The 20,360-nt window shown below is 53.4% G+C and overlaps 1 protein-coding gene and 1 long non-coding RNA gene across 11 annotated transcripts in view; one reads left to right on the top strand and one right to left on the bottom strand.

Annotated features, from left to right (window-relative positions):
- The window catches only part of RBFOX3 (RNA binding fox-1 homolog 3), a 546,061-nt gene that overhangs the window by 400,689 nt on the left and 125,012 nt on the right, over positions 1 to 20,360 (bottom strand). For 8 of the 10 annotated variants that reach the window (XM_017879339.1, XM_017879334.1, XM_017879342.1 and 5 more), the window contains one exon: positions 9,534 to 9,678. The gene's annotated coding sequence lies outside the window, so the exon portion shown is untranslated. The other 2 variants (XM_017879335.1, XM_017879338.1) reach the window with 2 other exon arrangements.
- LOC108534167 (uncharacterized) lies at positions 10,153 to 13,411 on the top strand. Its single transcript, XR_001886901.1, has 3 exons — positions 10,153 to 10,222; positions 11,317 to 11,481; positions 11,816 to 13,411. It is a non-coding gene; the product is annotated as an uncharacterized LOC108534167 (long non-coding RNA).

Raw genomic sequence — 20,360 nt, 5'->3', positions numbered from 1 at the left:
GAATCACTAGAAACATGGAATAAAGAAGGCATGCAAAGTACAAAGCCCAGGTTTTTATGATTAGACTCATCAGACCTAAAATGACTCCTTCAAATGACTGTCAAAGTCTAAATGCTGACTTTCAACTTCCGTACTGTTGCAGGGATCAGCAGCGGCAGCTCACTGGCTGGCACCCATCCACAGACCTCACTTTGAGTAGCTGGGATATGGGTCATGTGAGGTGTGTCCCGAGCCTATTGCTAGGGAGATGCTGTGGGTTCGAATTCTGTGTGGCCCTGGGCTGGTCATTTATCTGCAGCTCAGCTTCCTCACAGAGCCTGAGGTGGAACTGTCGTGAGGATTCACGATGATTCATATAAATTTTGGGACGAGAACCTCGGGTAAGATAACCTGCTCACACGTGTCATTCAGGGACGTCAGCCTGATAGATTTCCAGGCCTTGCACACTGTTCCGGACACTCCAGGCCCACAGATGCCTCCCACATGGAGTTGTGTTACGAGTGTGTTATTTGATCTTTGTTGAACTTGGGTTTATCTTTGCTTGCTCTCAGGCCCTCCCATAATGTTGACATCCTGATAACTCCCGCTGGTGACTGCAGGTGGCCACACCCTGCAAGCTCCCTGCAATTCCAGCCATTACTCAGCAACGCTCAGCAATGCAAGGTCACTCAGAAACACCATCTGTCCAAGCTCCGTCTCCCCTCCCACCCCAAAGGAAAAAAGAAAAATTATTCTGTTCCGCCTCCATTTTTCTCCTCCTCGTCCTAAAAGCACACACACACTCACACACACACACACACACACACACACACGCAGAACTAAAGTTAGGCTTGCCTTGACCTCTACTTCTAAATTAATTTTCCTTCCTCAGGCATTTGCTGACGCTCCTTTTCTGTTCTTTCCCCAACAGAACACAGATGTCTTTGAAAGCACCAAGCCTGCAAACACTTTGTGTATCCTTGCAAATCAGGTAAAAGAATAATTTTCTCCCAATCCATACAAATCCTCACGCGTCCATTCACCTTTGCTGTGGAATTCACTGACAACCCCCTCTGAGGAATGTACGTGTCAACGCAAAGAAAAAAAAATGAAGAAATTCCGGAATCACACCAAGGGCCTCAGCCCCAGGTCCCATCTAAGAATGAGGCCAGCAAGAACCACGTAGGCTCTCGGGTGCCATTAACTCAGGCCCTTGGTGGCCCTTGATCATTTTGTATCTAAAACGAATGGATTTGTACAGATCCGTGTGGAACCTTCTCATGTTTCTCTATCCAGAACATCTCTGTGATGACGCAGTCACAAATTCTGCACAGTTACTTCTGTGTGAGGGGTCTGTTTGGATCATGTTTGCACACATGTGTCAACATACCATCCTGGAACACGAGGACTAACCCTCCTTCCCCTCAACGATGGCGACAATCATTTCTTGACTCTCACTGAAGACACGGTCCCTATCGCTGGGGGCCTCAGCAGCTCAGAGGAGGGTGGGCTGTGTGTGCAGGGGGAAAATAGGGAGCAAAGTCTGTGCAGAAAGTCACTTCACTCACATTTGACTTTTGTACCCATGAACTTCAGTGCAGCGTATACCCAGAATCTGTTTCCTGCCTCAATTTCCCCTCATTCCTTGGTGCCATTAGTTCATTTTCCAAAAGTCCTCATGGGTCTCCCCCAGCCCTGGACTCTTACCTTCACCATCACCACCTGACTCAGTCCCTGCTGCACGCCCACTGGCCTGCCTCACCGCCAGAGCCTCACGCATCACTAACTTCAGCACCCGTGCCCACCCAAAAATGTGTCCACATCCCTCTCTCCCCAGAGGTCTCTTTTTCCCTCTGCTTCTCAGGTCTGGCTCTGACCTTTCCTTCCGATCTATTCCTTCCACATCTCAAGAGCCCCCCGGAGAGACCTCACGGGCTCCCCTCTCCTGGCCCAGCTCTACAACGCCTCCCTCTCCCACAGGCAGAGCAAGACTCCGGTTTCTCTCTCCTGTGACAAAAGTGTGCGCCCAAAACTTGCAGCACGAACTGTTTATTTTTAGGTTTAGATTTGGGGTCTGGCTTTTTAATTCTTAGTTTGTTCTCAAGTCCGATCGCAGCAGTGGGAGGTGGGAAGTGGGCGGGGGACAGAGAAGGATCTCAGCCCATTGCACCAGGCACCTCCCTCTCCTCTAGGTCTGTGGACGGCCTTCTGACCTGGGGTCCTGGGGTTCTTTCGATGTCTACTCTTACAGCTCCAGTCATTCTGGCCTTGGTTTTACTGCTCGGCCTGTACATCTTCTTATCATTGTCTTAAAATCGGCCAAGGGATGGTTCTTTTCCAGAGCTTCTCAGTGTCTGGGTGAGATCAGGGCTGTGAGGGCCAGGGGACACCTCAGGATGAGTCGTGGGCTGTAGAGTCATAGTGCCTGGGCTCATCTTCCTCCTTGGCAGCCTTGGAGGATGCAGTGGGTGGAATCACGTCCCCCTAAAACATGTTCCATCCCTAAGCCCCAGGACCTGGGACTGTGGCCTTAGTTGGAAATAAGGTCTTTGCACATGTGATCAAGTTAAGAGGTGGGCCCTCATCTAATGATTGGTATCCTTAGAAGACGATGAAAATGAGAACACACACGTGCACACACATGCATGCACACATGTACACACACACACAAATGCACACACACAGGAATGTCACGCACGGCAGACAGGCATGGGGGTGGGGTTGCCTCGTGATGATGGAGGCAGAGACTGGACTGACAGTGCGTCTATAAGCCAAGGCCCACAGAGGATGGCCAGTGGCCCCCAGAGCCGGGAGAAAGGCCTCCGTGTGCCGGGAAAGCTCCTCCCTGAGAAGCAATCCCACTGCCACCCTGATTTTGGATCCCAGCCTCCAGGACTTGGCGCAAACAAAGAGCTCTTGTGTGAAGCCACCCAGTCCGTGGCGTTCTGTGATGGCAGTCACAGGATATCGACCCAGATGATCTGAATTTTCAGCCCCACTGGCCAGGTTGACTGTCCTGGGGGCTGCATCTGACACCCTGGGCTCTGGGGGCCAACGACACCCTAGGGGCCAAGCCCTGCTGGCTCCTCTCCTTGGATTATTTCCATCTGGGGAGCAGCGGCAGGGCCTCCCTTCCCACTCCAGCACTGGAACTACATCTGGAAGCTCTTCTCACCCTTAATTGTTCTTAATGCTTTAACACACAGAGTGACTAATGGGCTGTAATTGGGAGCGGTGTCCTGGGGATCTCGCCGACAGCGCCCTCTGCGACCCGCCAAACCTCCTCCGCTGCTCACTCACAGAGCTCAAAAGTCACCAAGGAAAATATTGGCCCGTTTTCTATTTTTTTAAAATGTCACACCAGTGCCAACAAGCAGTTTTATCCTTCAGCCAACAAGTATAGGGCAAAGAAAAGGATAGAGGCGAAGCCAGAAGCAGATGGGACAAAATAGCACAACTGCCACTGAGGTCTGTGACATCTGGCTGGAGACAAAGAGTTCTTGGAGGCAAACCCCACGCCAGTCAGTTCAGGGCGTGTGAAGGATTCCAGCCACACATTTCCCCTTGAAGAGGAAAGGAGAAGGGATAAGGCATCTCTGATGTCTTCTCATCTCCCCGACCCCTGTGAGGGGTGAGTGCTGACTGCCAAGTCACCAGAACTGCAGAGAAGGAAGCAGATGATAGAAAGGATAGACAGAGGCAGAGTGGCAGAATTAGGGGCCCTGGAAGAGAAAGTACAGAAAAACCTGAAGTGCACACAATTCCTCAACAGGGTGGAGGGACAGAGACAGACAGACAGACAGAGAAGGAGGAAGAGGAGGAGGCATGAGAAAGGAAAGAAGTAGGGGGAGAGAAAAAAGAAGGAAGAGGAGAAAGAGGAAAAGGAGACAGAAGAGGAAGAAGAAAAGGAGGAGGAGGAAGGCCGGGCACAGTGGCTCACTCTGTAACCCCAGCACTTTGGGAGGCCGAGGTGGGTGGATCACTTGAGCTCAGGAGTTCGAGACCAGAATGGCCAACATGGTGAAACCCCGTCCTACTAAAAATACAAAAATTAGCCAGGCGTGATGGCGTGCATCTGTAATCCCAGTTACTCAGGAGGCTGAGGCAGGAGAATCTCTTGAACCCAGGAGGTAGAGGTTGCAGTAAGCTGAGACTGCGCCACTGCACCCCAGCCTGGGTGACAGAGCAAGGCTCCATCTCAAAAAAATAAAGATTAATTAAAAAAAAAAAAAAAAAGAGGGTGCAGTGACTCATACCTGTAATCCCAGCACTTTGAGAGGCTGAGTCAGGCAGATCATGAGGTCAGGAGATTGAGACCATCCTGGCTAACACAGTGAAACCCCGTCTCTACTAAAAATATAAAACATAAGCCGGACATGGTGGCGGGCGCCTGTAGTCCCAGCTACTTGGGAGGCTGAGGCAGGAGAATGCCGTGAACTCAGGAGGTGGAGCTTGCAGTGAGTGGAGATCGTGCCATTGCACTCCAGCCTAGGCAACAGAGAGAGACTCCGTCTCAAAAAAAAAAAAAAAAAAAAGGGAAAAAGGGGNTCCTGGCTAACACAGTGAAACCCCGTCTCTACTAAAATATAAAACATAAGCCGGACATGGTGGCGGGCGCCTGTAGTCCCAGCTACTTGGGAGGCTGAGGCAGGAGAATGCCGTGAACTCAGGAGGTGGAGCTTGCAGTGAGTGGAGATCGTGCCATTGCCCCCCAGCCAGGGAAAAAAAGAGAAACCCCGTTCAAAAAAAAAAAAAAAAAAAGAGGAAAAGAGGAGGAGGAGGAAGAAAGGGAGAAACAGAAGCAATGCAGTGGGGCCCCAGGTCCTTGTCTTGCGTCCTCTTTCTCACAGGGACATCCTCAGAGCTTGTTCTGAGAACAAGCAAGCAAAAGGGCAGGGTGGCAGGATCAGAATGAGGGACTGAAGTGGCTGAGCTTGACACCCTTCCTAAATATTTTCCAAATACATTTATCAATAGAAAAGGAATCACGGAAGATTTTAGGACCCATATCTCCAAAGACTGGCTCAAACTAAAGTCTTCTCATTAAAATATTGGATCCAAGAAGGAAATAAGATGCCCCTGCAGGAAGGAGAGACCCCAGCAACGTCCTTCGGCTGGGCACCGCCTGTTCCACCCAGGAGCACGTAGGACAAGCTTCCGCCGCAGGAATGCATTCACTGCAAGCCTGGGAGCAACGTCCCATCCACTTCTGGTGTAACTACATGAAGCCATGATCTCCCTCTTCCTGCCACCAGGCAACGCTCAGGCTTGTGCTCCAGAAAGCCCCGCGCACGTTCCCACAGCTGATGCGGGCAGCCCGTGTCTCGGCTTGGCCCTCGAGGGTGCTGTGCTCCCCTGTGATGGATTCCAGTTTAACAGCTTTTAAAAACAAGCAGACAAGAGACGGGCGTGATGGATGAGTGCAGGAAGCACGCTCATTCGGAGATGATTTATGGGAAGTCACGTGTTGCCGCTCATGGGTGCGTCCCTGAGGGTAAGGGCCGGGGTGGATGGATGAGTTTGGATAGTGTAAGCTGCACTACCATGGCAGGCTCACTCTCAGCCCCATGGCGTGCGCGGCAGCCCCCGCTCCCGTCTCATGCTGTCTGCATCAGGGCAGAAGGCTTTGTTTATCTCAGCTCCAGAACAAACGTGCTCCCGTCCCCCAAAAACATCTGGAGAAGAGACAACTGGCCACACTCCTTGGCTCCTCTGAGTGACCCCAACAATGGACTGCAATGTGGTTTAGGAAAATTCCTATTCCCCCATGAGAGTGGCGAAGGGGACAGGAAAGGAAGGGAAGGGTCAGGGTTGGAGGAGCAGATGACCCTCCTCTGGAGTTTTTGCTCAGGTCCATCTCTTCCCTGTGGACCTGAAAGACGCATCTGCCCCAGGCCTCAGCCACTGCATGTAACAGACAAATCTCATTTTGCAGCAGATTAATTTCCATCCATGTTTTTAATAAGGACTTAGAATTTACTATACAGTAAAACCCAAATTGAATCTATATTTAAAGGGATGAGCTTTAAAATGGGATCTAATTGACGGGACCCTTTCCAAGGCAGAGGAAATCAACCGGGGCTGAGGCAATGTCCTAGGCGGAAACGGCTTCCTCCCCACACTCTCCTTCGAAGCAAGGACTCGCCTGCAGTGATGGGGAGTCTCGCTCAAAGGCCTCCTTGCCAAGGCCATTCCTGAATCAGAAAGGCCAGCGCGCCTCATTGGGGCAAAAGCTCCTGCAGGCTTTTCCCTCCGGGTTTCTCCATCACTAATCTCCAAGTCCCTCTTAGGAAGCCCCTTCCTCTAGTCACATTCCTTTGGGCCATCGATGGCATCCACATGCCAGAGCTCTGGTAGCCCGAAGGTGGTTTTGGCAGCCCCTTCTCTGAAGCCCATGTCCAGGCCGCAGGGATAACCCAGGAGCACGCGGGGCAGGAGGGTGTCTGCAGGTACACCTGACCTCAGATACATGTACCTGGCCCTCTTCCTTCAGACACCCACCACCCACCCTCCTGAAAGTGAATAAAAGACAGGCAGAGATTCAAAGCCACACACAGGGCTCGGACCGCATTGCTCCTTGCTCAGAGGGGCTTCCTTCTCGCCCCTTGACCTCGCCCTCCTAGAAAAGGAAGACTCTGAAAGGCAGATTCCTCGCTTCACAATTCAGAGCACACCTTTGGAATCAACAAGGGGCTGGACAGTGAACACACCGAGGGAAGCAGCTCAGGTCCAAAAGAGATTGTGGGGTGACCCTACCAGCCCCTGGACTTCCCAGACCCTCCCTCGGCGGTGGGCTGGTCTTGTGCTTTCACTGTTGATAACCCCAAGAATTTACCTATTTGGGGGACACAGGTTCTCAGACCCACAGAAAGGTAAGGCTGGGCCCTGCAACCTCCTTCTTGGAGGCAGCAGGAAGTGGCATTTTCAGAGGAGCACGGGAGATGGTGCTACTGTCATGGCCTGCAGGATGTCTGTACATCGGGGCCCTCCCCTGGGGACAGAGCTGCAAGCATCTTCTTGGAACTAGGCCTCTGAGGTTCCAGAGACAGAGCATGATCTCAGGGGGTCGCTCGTCCCGCACTGAGGCCAGGCCCAAACCTCGTGTCCAGTATACATTTTCTCAGACAGCCTGCAAGCACAGTGATCTTGGCACAGAGTGACCTGACCAGGAGCCGTGGCTGATGGCACACCAGCGTTGCCTTCACCACGACACTGCGGCGAGCCCCAGGGCAGAAGGAGCCAGAACGAGGAGTGGGATTCCTGCCCTCTAAGCAGTCACATTGCTGCTTCTCTGTCCTGGTACCGGCTGGGGTGTGTGGCCTTCCCCTCTGGGCTCCCTGAGGGGTCCCTGATGGTTTACGGAATGGAGTGATAGCCGTTTCAGCAGAGGAGGGGAATTGTTTAAGGGCTTATCTCAGACATGGGCTCAGATCCACCAGTCCTCTCCTCCTGGGTCCATGGCAGAGCTAGTGCTCCTGGGGATAGAGTGGGATAGTGGGCTCCTCAGCTGTCCCCTGCTTCCACTCTGTCCCCCTCACAGAAGGCCCTCTTCATACATCCCAAATCAGGCCATTTAATCCCTCACTCAGAACCCTGCAGTGGCTCCCATCACCCTTAAGACAAAATCCAAAATCCTCAGCCCCAACCTAAAGGCCTCTGCATCCAGTCCTGGACCCTCTTCGTCATCTCCTTCCTCCACCTGCACAGTCCCCAGACCCCGGGACAGCAGCCCTTCCTGCTACTTCTCCAGCATGCCCGCATGTCGCTGCCTCAGCACCTTGGACTGGCCATTCCCTCTGTCTGGAACGCTCTCCCCTGAGACATCCTGGGGTCCTCCCTCCCTTCCTTCTGTCTCAGCTCACAATGTCAGCACCCGGGGCCTGCCCTTCTGTCCTGTGCAAGCCACAGCCCCCACCGTTCACCTTGGTCTTAGCGTGCTGCGTTTATCCTCACAGCATTATGTGCGCCTAACATACATTGATCCTCCATGTCCCTGCTAAATATAAACACCATGAGGGCCAGAACGTGACCTTGTCTCTACTGCGTCTCCAGCACCCCAAACAGGGCTCAGCACATCGGGGGCTCGAGGCTGTGGAATGAATAATGCAGGACAGTCTGGATTGCTGAGCTATGGCAAGAAGACCCCAGGGAGCCCTGGAGCAGAGAAGAGCACCCGTGGCCTTCACCAGAGAGAAGCAAGCAGCACATGCCTGGAGATGCACCCAGATTGTGCGTAGAGATTTCCGATTCTGCGGGCTCTGGAAAGGGCATCTTTTGATGGGTATTGGAGAGACCAGCCTGTGTCCGGGCCTCTGGTCTCTTTGCCTAGGGTTTTGGTATCATCTGCTCAGCCCAGAAAGGGTCATGATGCAAGCCTGCCTGCAGGCTTCAGGGCTCCAGTCCTCCCTGCATGGGGGTCAATGACCCACAGCTTTGCCCTGTCTATCAGCAGGGAATGGGGCTGCACTGAACCTCATGGGGGTTTAAGAAAGAATTCACCTGGTGTCTGTCCCTCGTTCCTGGGAGGTGATCTCTAAAACCTCTGGAGTTTCCAAGGGATAGGAGTGTCTTCTGTTAGTCATAAGCCACTCCTGCCCACACCTGACCATGTGCTGACCTGCAACGCATAAGGACCCTTAGGAGGCTTCCAGCGTGAGGCTGGCCGTGCACGTGAGGAGAGGCTTGGAAGTTTCACTCCCCACCTCAGGGTAGCAGAGAGGGCTGGAGACAGCTCAGCCACGTGACTCGGGGAGCTTTTGGTTGTGGGTGAACCAGCAGGGTGGTGCATCCTAGCTCCACGGTGAGTGGGTGTGGCTACTCCGTATCCAGGACGCTGCCCAACCTCAACCTATGTGTATCACACAACTGTCATACAACTGTCATTTTTAGTGTAGTGCCTTTTTGTTGTTGTTCTGTGAATTGTAGCAAATTCTCAAAACTGAGGGGTCCTGGACACCTCTGAATTTGCCACTGGTCACAAGTGCAGGTGGCTCTGGCAGCTTGCATTCGAAGTGAGAGCCGTCTTACAAAGCGCTTTGCCCGAACCCTGTGGAGTCGGACGCTGACTGGCAGTTAGTGTCAGAGCTGAACGGGGGGGTGGGAACACAGGCATCATGCCGTCCCCTCTAGAGTCACACGAAGGCTTCAGGGCCCTCCCTGAGCTGCGGGGCAATCTGGGCAGCAGAACATGAACCGTGCAGGGGAAGGTCAGGCCCTGACCTTGGATTCTATGGCATCTCTGCTGACACCAGACAGTGGACCCCACACCCCGCCCAACCTCCTTCCAGGACTAACTGCCCCGAAGCCAGGCTGATAGGCTTCAGGATACGAAGAGTGGTCACTCCTTAAAAATTCTACCCCATACCTTCCTGGGCATCCGTCGACGGCCCCCCTCCTACTCCACAAAGACACCATGACCTGAAAACTGGAGACCAGCACAGAACGTCCCTACCCCGCAACCCTTTCTGTCAAATAAAATTGCCGCATTAAAATGTATTTCCTCCACAAATGGAAACTCTGGAGATGGGCATGGTGGACAGGTGGGACCGCCTTACCTGGTAGTGGGAGGTGAGGTCTGCTTTGCTGTGCAGGGAGGCCCCAGTGGGGCTCCTTCTGGACCGTCCTTGGCAAGGAGGGGGCTGCTGGGGAGGAGCAGCGACCGCAGGAAGATTGTTAGCTTCTCAGAGACAGAATTTCAACCTGCAGGGGGAAAAAAGCAAGTAAAAAAAATGCCTTTGAAGGAAACATCTTCCTTTTGATCTAAAACAAACATTTGGTGTTAATAAACAAGGAAGAGGCAGCTTCAAAGCCAACCGTTTGCCACCAGGGATTGGCACCCTCCAAAGGGCACTTGGCTTTTTATGCCCCAGGGGAGTAAAAGGAAACTTGCAGAAAACACATCATTAGGACCCTATTTCCGAACAACCAACGGTGCAGTCCATCCCAGGGTCCGCCCCTCTCCCAGCCCATTTGCAATGGTCCTCCACCCCCAGCAACTCTTCCACCCCACCACGCGGGCCCCTCCCCATCGCCTCTCCCACCGCCGCCTGCTCTCACTTCCTCCCCCATCCAGCATAGATTCCAGGACCCACCACTGTCTGCACTCCCCCAGCTACTTTGTCCCTCTCTTTTAAAAATATTCATCCGATGATGTCACTGTCCTGATCTGGTGACACAGCCTTTCACTGGTGTCCTGTATCATTTGGAAGAAACACTTCAAGTTGCACAGCGGCCTGCAAGCCAGGTGAGTCGGGCTTCTATGATTTGGGGACTTCCTAAGAAGATCAGATGCAAGGTCTCACAAGGCGGCCATGTACTCGTAGACAGCTTCACGGCCAACCCTCCTTTGCTTCTGGGGCTCTCGGCAGTCTGGCCCCCTCTCCTAGCACACTCCCTCTCTCCCCTGCAGCCCCATTGGCTTCCTGGCCATCCCTCCACGCAGGCGCATGCCTCCCCGACCCCACCCCTGCACCACGCCTTTGCACGTCTACTGCATGGAATGCTCTTCCCTGCACATTTGCAGGGCTCCTTCACTCCCTCCCTCCCTCCCTGTCTGCCTCCCTCTGTCCCTCCCTGCGTGCCTGCCTCAGAACTGTGCACATATGGCACCTTTCTGAGGCCATCCAGGAACAGAGCACCCCATCAAAATAACCAGCATTCCTGTGGCATTTCCTTCTCCTTTCCCCATGAATTTCCTCCCGGGACTTAGCACATCTGGCTTCATGTGGATGTGCCGGGATCCCGCCATCCCGCTTTGCCTCTGCTGGAATGCAGGCTCCCTGAGGGCAGGCATTCACATCTGCTGGATTTAGTGCCGAATCCCCAATGCCCAGGACGTGCCTGGCACGTAGCTGGGGCTCGCTCCATATTTTTCTGAGTGAATAAGTAAATGAATGAAGGAACCCACAAAAGTTACTCCCCCATTAATTCTTCTGGGTTTATTTAGAAACATATCCCACTATCACACCGGAGAGCAGGAATTCCCGGGAAACGGAGGGGGCCGGAGGATTCTGTTTGTTTCGTTGGTAGGGGCTGGCAGGGGGTAGACCTGAGCCTGGAAAGTCTTGTTTGCTTAATTTACTCCAACCCAAACAGTGTATGTGTGCCGTCAGCCAGACAGGACACAAAAACTATCTAGGAGATCCGCTCTGATCAACCCGAGAGACTGTCTTTGGGATAGAGTCATGAGAGCGGGGTGGCCAGGGAGTGGCTGAGCTGTGTGTCTCCCTGAATCGCCCCCACCACTGGCAGCACCCAGAAATTTCACAACGGGGTTTTAAACAACAACGACAACAACAATAATAAATTCACCAATTTGTTTCTTTTCCTAAAATCCAGTCACTGAACGGAGTACAACCCCCACACTGAAGAGCAGAACCAGCTTCCTAGAGAGCTCAGCAACCCTGGAGCAATGCCTGGGGAACATCTGCCCTTTCAGGAACCATCGGTGCCGAGCCCAGTGCCCAGTGCTGGGCGTGGGAGCCACTTTTCAATGGCAAAAGTGTAAGTAATATGAACAGCTCCATGGATGAAATGCAGCCAGGGAGGTGGCTGGGAGAGGGCCTGGGGGCAGGGGACCTGAACAGAGGTAGAGGACTCAGGTGGAGGTGGAAGGCAGCCCAGGTTGGGCAGGAAGGGACCCCAGGAAGGGGCCTGGCCTGGTGGGGAGAGAAAGCAGGCGGCAGGCTTCTCTGCGACCTAAGTGCTTGATTCTCAGCAGGAGCAGAAAAGGCAAGGGCTAGAACTCACACTGCACCAGGCCCTGGGCAGGGAGGTCTGTGGGCGACTGAAGATCTGTGCCAAGCCTCCTCTGATCCTGGTGTCCACACCCCCACAGCCCCAGCTTCCAGCTGCCCCAGTGACCGGAGAAGCAGAAGCATCCGAAAGCCCTCGAGTCTCCGCTGGTCCTGTTGAGGCTTTCAGGGAGACCACAGGATACCCTTCTTGTCCTGGAGGCGATTCCCAAGCATTTGCTTTGACTCTCAGTGTCGCCTCCTCCCCAGACGGGGCTCCCAGAGCCAGGATGGAGGCAGGTGGTCCAGGGAGACTCCTGCCCTGCTGCGCTTTCCCACCACCCCCAAAGCAGAAGCAGCCCAGGGCCTGGGTGGAAGGAGAGCCTGGGGAGAGGTGGGCTGTCTGCTGGGGCTGCCACCCTTCCTGACTCGTCAGTTCTCTTGCCTTTGAGGCGAATGGAGCTGCCCTCCCCAGAGCAGCCCTGGCAGGGGAGGTGCCCACAGGAAGGAATGTAAACAGAGTCCATCCCTGGGATCCCCAGTCATCCCCCGAGGCCACATGGACACCGATGCTGCCCAGCCTGGCAGCCAGTCCAGGGCCAGGGAACCTAACCCCCGAAGGAGATGGGGAGGAATTAGAGGGAACAAAGACAGGGTGGGGAAATGTAATGAAGGAACCCAAGAGAAGCTCTAACCCCACTGCTCCCCTCCCCAGCACAGAGACCTTTGCGTGTCATGCCTGAAACCCAGGCCCCCTTCTCTGGGTGCAAATGTCTTCACATCCCCCCAGAGGCCGAGCTGAAGGCGGTGCTCCTGGCGTCCCCACACCTCTCCTCCGCACCTTGCAAGCCAAGCTCACAGGAGGTTATTTCATTTTAACGGGTCATGCCCAGCCCCGCCTGCAGCTGCCAGCTTAGAGGATGGAGACACGAGAGATCCACAGGCTACTGAGTCCAGAGTGCGGGGACCCACCCCAGCACAGCTACCCCTGCGTGGGCTCGAGCCTCCTTGGCGTTGGTAGGCGAGTCCTGTGCGTCCTGCATCCCTCCCCTGCTGCCAGCTGGGCGAAGGTGCTGTGTCCCAGCCCCACCGATAGGCCCAACCTGGTTTTGTTTTCCTCAACCTGAGCTGAGTGGGAGATAACAGCTTGTCCCTGATTGTAATGGCATGTTTTTCCCCACTCCGCAGTGGGAGACACCAACCATCACCCATAGCACAGAACACGGGCCTATGGCCCCCTCCGCATGCGCCCCTGTGCCCCACGCCTGACCCCTTGGTGCCACAGGGTTTGGGGACCTCAGGGCTCACCCCAGGCTCGTGGCTGGCAGGAGTGGAACTGCAGTGGGAGGCAAAAGGCCCAGTGACCAAGTCCCCTCGAAGGCTCTCGAGGCCCCGCAGCCCAGCAGGGGTGGGAGCAGAGTGGGGGGCTGGGCTGGGCTGCAGGTGGCTTCTCAGAGCGAGCCCACGCAGTGGCAGGGACCAGGGTGGGTGGGGCCTGGTCGAGGCCACAGCCTGCCATTCCTCCACTTGTTGGGGACAAAAGCGTCCAGTCTGTCGCAGGAGCGAGCTGTGTCCTCCTCATTCTCTGAGCCGTATTTATGGCCCCTCACCATGTGCTGAGTGCAGTGCTCAGAGCACAGCACAGCACACAGGGAGCACTCAGAGCACAGCAGAGCACACAGGGACACCCCACTGTTGACCTTCACAGGCAAAAGCCTCTGAGGCCTCCTCACCTCCCCCTCTTCTGGGAGGTCAGGTGGGGAATTCTGAGACCCCATCCTGTCCCCTACACACACACACACACACACACACACACACACACGTGCACACATGCTCACATATGCACATGAGCACAGACAGGCCATCCTGGACCCTACCCTCCACCTGCTTCCTCAGGATCTAATCCTCTTGCTTTAATGACAGAGCCCCCAAATAATATAGGGGTCCAGGGAGAGGCTTAAGCATCCCCGGAAGGCTGGTCGTGGGTGGCAGGGCCCCCAGAAGAGCTGGGAAGCGTGAGGAGTGTCCTACAAAGGATGAGGGCTGTGCCCTGGGGCTTGGAGGAGGGCCTCAGTCTCAGAGTGGGATTTTAAAGACCCCTGCGCCCCCATCTGCAGCTGGCCAGTTTCCTCTTCCCAGCTTTCAGCCTGGCCACTTCAGCCTGCTGCAGAACCAGCCAGCACTGCTCCCAAGGCAGCACGAAGCTGGGGCAGCCCCTGGTGCTCTGGCCCCAAAAGACCTCCTCTCAGATTCTTGTCATTGAAAAGAGAAGATGGAAAAATAAACATTTGGACTGCTATAAAGCGTCTTCTACCAAAAAATAAGCAGACACGCAAACGAAGAGGGAGGTAGGGGAAGGAGTGAGAGAGACGGAGGGAGGGAAGAGGAGGGAAGGAAGCCTCTGGGGACAAGGCACGTTCACCCAGCCTGGACAGGGGAAGGTTGAGGAGGGCCATGGCAGAGGCGTGGGTGAGGCACACAAGGTAGCTGGAGCAGAGTCCACAGGCAAATAGTCCAGGTGAGACGCACTGGCCAGGCAGAGAGTAGGCCAGGACAGCAGGTCCCAGGGAAGGGCAGAGAAGGCAGAAGTCAGATGACCTGTCCTGGCGGGCCCCGGCGGGCCCCGACGACCTTGGACTCACGAGTTGCCTTTGGTCAGAAGTGTGGACTTGTGTGGACCAAGATGCTGCAGAAGCCAGGGGGAGCCAGAAGCAAGGGGCAAGCACAGCTAGGAAAGAATGTGTTGAGACGGGGGAGGGGAGGGCCTGGCCGAACCACCATCCTCATCCTTGTCCTTAGCCCCCGTCAGTGTTGGCTCACCATTGTGCCCCAGTGCCTGGCCAGCGCCGGCACACGGTAGGCGCTCAGCAGTTCTGGTGAAATGAATGCTGCAAAGAAGGCGGCCAATCTGGGTGAGTGGCGTGGAGCTGGGTAACGTTTCTGATGAAAATTCCCAGCTATAATCCCAGCGCTTTGGGAGGCTGAGGTGGGCAGATCACAAAGTCAGGAGATTGAGACCATCCTGGTTAACATGGTGAAACCCTGTCTCTACTAAAAATACAAAAAATTAGCCGGGCATGGTGGCGGGTGCCTGTAGTCCCAGTTGCTTGGGAGGCTGAGGCAGGAGAATGCCATGAGCCGGGGAGGCAGAGCTTGCAGTGAGCCGAGATGGCGCCACTGTACTCCAGCCTGGGGGACAGAGCGAGCCTCCGTCTCAGAAAAAAAAAAAAAAGAAAAAAAAAAGAAAATTCCTGGGTGACCTGAACACAAACAAGTGGGATCAAGAAGTTGTCACTGATTTGCATCTGACCACAGGATGGTCTCAGGCTCCTAGAGGTGGGGGTGAGGTGGAATGACCTTCCCATTCTACATGGCAAAGCAAGCGAACTGAGACCCTCACACTCACAGCCTCCTGTGCAGAGAGAGGACCAACAGCCAAGCATACAGATATCCTGGATTTTTTTTTCCCCCAGATCTCCAAATAGAAGGCCACACTTGAACTTCAGCATGCAAGCGGACATCACTAGCCTTTTATAAATTAAGGCTCATCTGAGGATGTGGCTTCATTTATAGGATTTAAGATGAGGCATCACAGAGAGGTAGAAGTAGCTGGTGAGTTGAGGAGGAGCCCCCCATTTTACTACCCCCTCCCCAGGCCTACTGACAGCAGCGCATGGGGGAGGGAGAAAATGGTCCCCCTCAGGGCAGACGCAGCCCTGCCAGTGCAGAACTTGAATTCTGAGGCTGTTCATCTTCTCAGGGCATGCTACACTCCATTCTCTGCAACAGCCTGGTTGGTGTGCCTTGGAACATTTCAGGCAACAGCAAGGGAAAAGCTTGGAGCAGGACCCACAGGCCTGGGTTCTCCTCCCAGCCTATCACTGTGTGACCTGGGACATCTGAACATCCCTGATCCTTTCCCCCATCAACTCACAGGAAGTGCCCACTATGTGGCAGATGCAGACCCAGGTGCCGGGCATTCAGCAAGGTGCAGTAGCAACCCCATCCCCGCCCAGAGTGCCTGGGATGTCACCTTCCCTGCCCCCTGCACAAGGCACACAGAAAGACGACAGAAAGGGCTTTGCACTAAATCACAACTGCACTTTCTCCTAATACTCCAAGGAGTCAAATGACCTCTGAAGGCCACCAGAGCCACAGGCCTCTTTGTGATGGTCAGACATGGGCTTGTGAAAGAGCCATTTAGGGACATAGCATAGGGGACTCCAAGACCAGGGGACCCTAAAATCATCAGAAATCAACTTTGGGTTTTAGGTCATTTTGCTCATGTTTTTGTTTTTTTGTTTTATGTTTGTTTTTTAACAAAGATAGTGATATCACCAGAAATATGCCCGTATTCTTCTTTGGCTTCCTGGAGGGACTCAGAAAATGGCACTTGCAAAATCTCAGAGGATTCCACTCGCACATTTTAGATTGTGCTTTTCTCCCCAAACTGCACTTTGCTGGTACATTTTATTGTAGAGAGCAGAACTTTTTAGCCTTCTAGTCCTGCCAGAAAGTTAAAAAAAAAAAAAAAAAGAATGAGAGAAATGGCAAGAATTTAACACTCTTTCTTTACTTTATTTTTTGAGACAGGATCTCACTCTGTCACCCAGGCTGGAGTGCAGCCTCCACCGCCCAGGCTCAAGCAATCCTCCCGCCTCAGTCCCCCAAGTAGCTTGAACTACAGGTATGCATCACCATGCCTGGCTCATTTTTGTAGAGATGGACTTTTGTAGAAATGGGCTGTATTTTTTTTAGAGATGGGCTTTCACCATGGCGCCCAAGCTGGTCTCGGACTCCTGAGCTCAAGCGATCCACCCACCTTGGCCTCCCAGAGTTGCTGGGATTACAGGTGTGAGGCACTGGGCCTGGTCCAACATTCATTTTTAAAACCATGGAATTCTCCAAAGGCACTAGAGCTGCGCGCCCTCCCAACTGCAGCCCTTCCTCAGGGTATGCAGCCTTCTGGAGCTTGCCCGGGGTGCATTTCCGCCAGGCACTGTTCTCTTTCCTTCTGTTTTTCTTACACTAGCTTCTCCCTGGGTGCCAGTGGCTCTGCTTCTGCCATCTTTTCTGGCTAATCCCTCTCACGATACCTTTCAGGGCTGCTGGCTTGCTCTCTTCTGTTTTCCATCACCCCAGTTCCTCCTCAGCCTCTGCACCCCGCAAAACATAAGCTCCTAACCAAAATCAGAGTTTGAAATGGGACTCAAACTAAGAAAGCAAAGCTTGCTCTTTCTTTAACCAAGAGAAAAACAACGCAGAACACCGCATTTTAGTAGTAAAGATTATGGGGAATATATAATACTCGGAATAAATGAACCTCCTCCCCCCGTTTTTAAACCACTCTTATGAAACCAGCTGAGTTCCTGGCTCCCCTCATGCCTTTGGAATCCTGTCTCTGGCAAAAGTAATTTGGGTTTTATTCTTCTGGCATCTGGTGGGAGTCGGTGACAATTTTACTGTAGCTACACTTCTTCTTTTTTAATACCAGTGTGTTTTAATAATACAGTGTACCTTTTGGTATTGTTGAAATGTTGCATTATTCAACGTATCCAACAGGAAAGGGAAGGGCCTTCTGTAATTTATGTGTCCTCGGCGCTGTGTTTAAAGCTTGTAAAGTGGAGGGCTGTAATTTGGAAAGCAATTTTCCCCAAGGTCGGGAGAACAGTTTCTGGAGGAGAGGCTGGAGACTGCCTGACCCGGGCTCATTGGGTTGGGGGCCCAGAACCCTGGCCATGAGGCTAACCCTAGTGGTAGGGAGTACTGTGGGCCCCAAACCAGAAATGTTCCCCAAAATGCAGCAACAACAGCAAATTCTCAGCCCGGCTATGGCTGGCTCGGTAGGCCACTTGGGTTTCAAGCAACTCATCTAGTTTCCAGGTTCTGGCCCTTCCAGAGAGAGTCATTGCTGTGCTCAACATTCTTGAGTCCCTCCCGCATGGATACTGGGGCACAGCTGGAAACACCACAGGCACCTGTTGTGAGGCCTGCAGTGTAGAGAGAACAGGTAAACCACAACCCCAGGAGAGACGGGGTATGGGCTCCTACAAGATGGCAAGCTCCAGAATGTTGGGGCCTTATTTTTCTGAGCGCCACAGCTAAGCCATTGAGAACAGTGCCTGGCACACCCCAGGTGCTAAGCAAACATGCTTGAGCGAGTGCATGAAAGAGTGAAAAGCCAATCGAGAGACATGGGTGATGGGCGTCTGGGAACCTAAGCAGAGGTACTGCATTCATGGGAGGTGTTCTGGCTTCCTAGGGCAGGTGACCAACCCTGGAGTGAATCAGAGAGGAGAGGGAAGGGGAGGAGAGAGGAGGGCAGGTGCAGAGCCTTGGACAGAAGGGGCAGGGGAAATGTCATCTAGGGAATGCAAGTGACAGAGGAAGTTTGGGACTGGGGGTAGCAGGAGATGAGACCAGACATATAAGTCAGAAACCAGATCAGGAAGTACCTTGAACACCATACAAAGGACTTTAAAAAGCCGTTTGAGGAATTTTAAGCAGGACATGATGAAGATTTGGGTATTCGGAAGCATGCTCTGGTGCTGATGTGGGCCTGGTAGAGGGGAAAAACAAGGCAGGAATCTCAGCGGGGAGGCAGCCCAGGTGATCCAATGGCTTACGGAAAGGCAGATGGAGATTAGTGACTGTGAACACCAGGATTTGGTGACCAGTCCCACCCACATGGGAAATGAGGAAGACGCAAGCCACCTCCCGGTTTCGGGTTTGTCCAGCTACATAAATAGGGGGCCAGTTTGTGATAAGGTGAGGAAGAAGGTGGGCTTGGGAGACCAAGACATCAGGAAGTTACAGTGCAGGGGCCTTCAGCTCGGTGAAGGTGTCATTTATCGCATTATTACCTGCAGTCCACTCTGCTATTCCTTACACCTTTTCCTATGTTAAAAATGGCACGAGGCCGGGCACGGTGGCTCATACCTGTCATCCCAGCACTTTGGGAGGCCAGGTGGGCGGATCGCTTGAGGTCCGGAGTTTGAGACCAGCCTGGCCAACGTGGTAAAACCCTGTCTCTACTTAAAAACTACAAAAATTAGTCAAGCGTGGTGGCACACACCTAAATTCCCAGCTACTCTGGAGGCAGAAGAATTGCATGAACCCAGGAGGCGGAGGTTGCAGTGAGCCAAGATCACGACACTGCACTCCAGCCTGGATGACAGAGCAAGACTGTCTCAAGAACAAAACAAAGAAGAAATGGCACAATATGATGTTTCAAGGCCGATGGGGCTGAGCTCACATTGGACATGCTGAGGTTGAAGAGCCCCTGGAATGTCCAGGAAGGTGGTTGGTCAGTGGGTGGTGCTAGCATCTAAATTGGAGAGAATCCTGTCTGCACTGGGGACTGTGGCAGCCAGGCTCTAAGACAGCCCCTGAGTCTTCACCTCCTGGTGCCCAGAGTTGTCCCCTCCCCTGTCATACCAACATTGGTCTGTGTGACCAATAGAATTCAGCAGAAGTGAAGGTTCATCAATTCTAAGATTAGGTCTTAAAAGACCTCCATCTCTCTCTCACTCTGGAGGAAGTCAGCCACCCTGTCATGAGAACACTCAGGCAGCCCTACAGAGAGGCCACTTGGAGAGGAACTGGGGCCACAGCCAGCAGCCATGAGAGAGACCAGCTTGGAAGCAGATCCTCCAATGAGAGACACCAGCTTAGAAGCAGATCTTCCAGCCCCATTTGGGCCTTCCCATGCCTGCAGCCCTGGCCAACATAAACTGCAACCTCGAAGGGATGCTGAGCCAGGCACCCAGCTGAGCCCCTCCCAGATTCGTGAACCTCAGAAACTATGAGCTAATAAATGATTGTTGTCTAAAGCCATTAAATTTGGGGATAATCTATTACACAGCAATAGACAACACAGGGATTACAAAAAAATATGAATGGGGCTGTAGCCACAGTCATGGATAAGAACACAAAGTGAGAAGACGGGATGAGAGCAGATTACAGAGGCGAGGAGGGTCACACTGGGGCACACCAGGAGGCAGTGGTGGGAGAGAAAGGCTGGTGAGGAGGGATAAGCAAGAGCCATCAAAAGGAGGGAGACAAGGCTGAGAACACTACAAAATCCCAAGGATGAGACCTCTATTAGGCTGTTCTTACATTGCTATACAGAAATGCCTGAGGCTGGGTCATTTACAAAGAAAAGAGGTTAATTGGCTCCTGGTTCTGCAGGCTGTATAGGAAGCACAGTGTTGGCACCTGCTCCTGGTGAGGTCTCAGGAAGCTTCCACTCATGGTGGAAGGTGAAGAGGGAGTAGGCGCATTACACAGCAAGAGGGGAGATGAGGGCGGCACCACGCTCTTTTAAACAACCAGATCTCACATGAACTAATTGAGAGACAACTCACTCATCACCAAGGGGCTGGTGCTAAGCCATCCATGTGGGATTCGCCCCCATGATCCAATCACTTCCCACCAGCCCCCACCTCTAACACTGGCAAACGATTTCAACATGAGAGTTGGAGGGGACACACATCCGAACTGTATCAAGAGCATTTCCAGAAGGAGAGTGTCAGATGCTACAAAGGTCCAGCAGGACCCTGGCTTCCCAGGGACCAAGTTCTCCCCCTACCTTGTCTCAGTCCAGTCCTCTTTACCTGCCACCTCCCTGCCTGGCTGCTGGCCCCATCG

This window comes from Rhinopithecus bieti, unplaced genomic scaffold, assembly GCF_001698545.2.
Source record: "Rhinopithecus bieti isolate Rb0 unplaced genomic scaffold, ASM169854v2 scaffold_9899, whole genome shotgun sequence".
NCBI classification, from domain to species: Eukaryota; Metazoa; Chordata; class Mammalia; order Primates; family Cercopithecidae; genus Rhinopithecus; species Rhinopithecus bieti.
The sequence above is the reverse complement of the archived record's forward strand: the minus strand, read 5'-3'. Positions and strand labels throughout refer to the sequence as shown.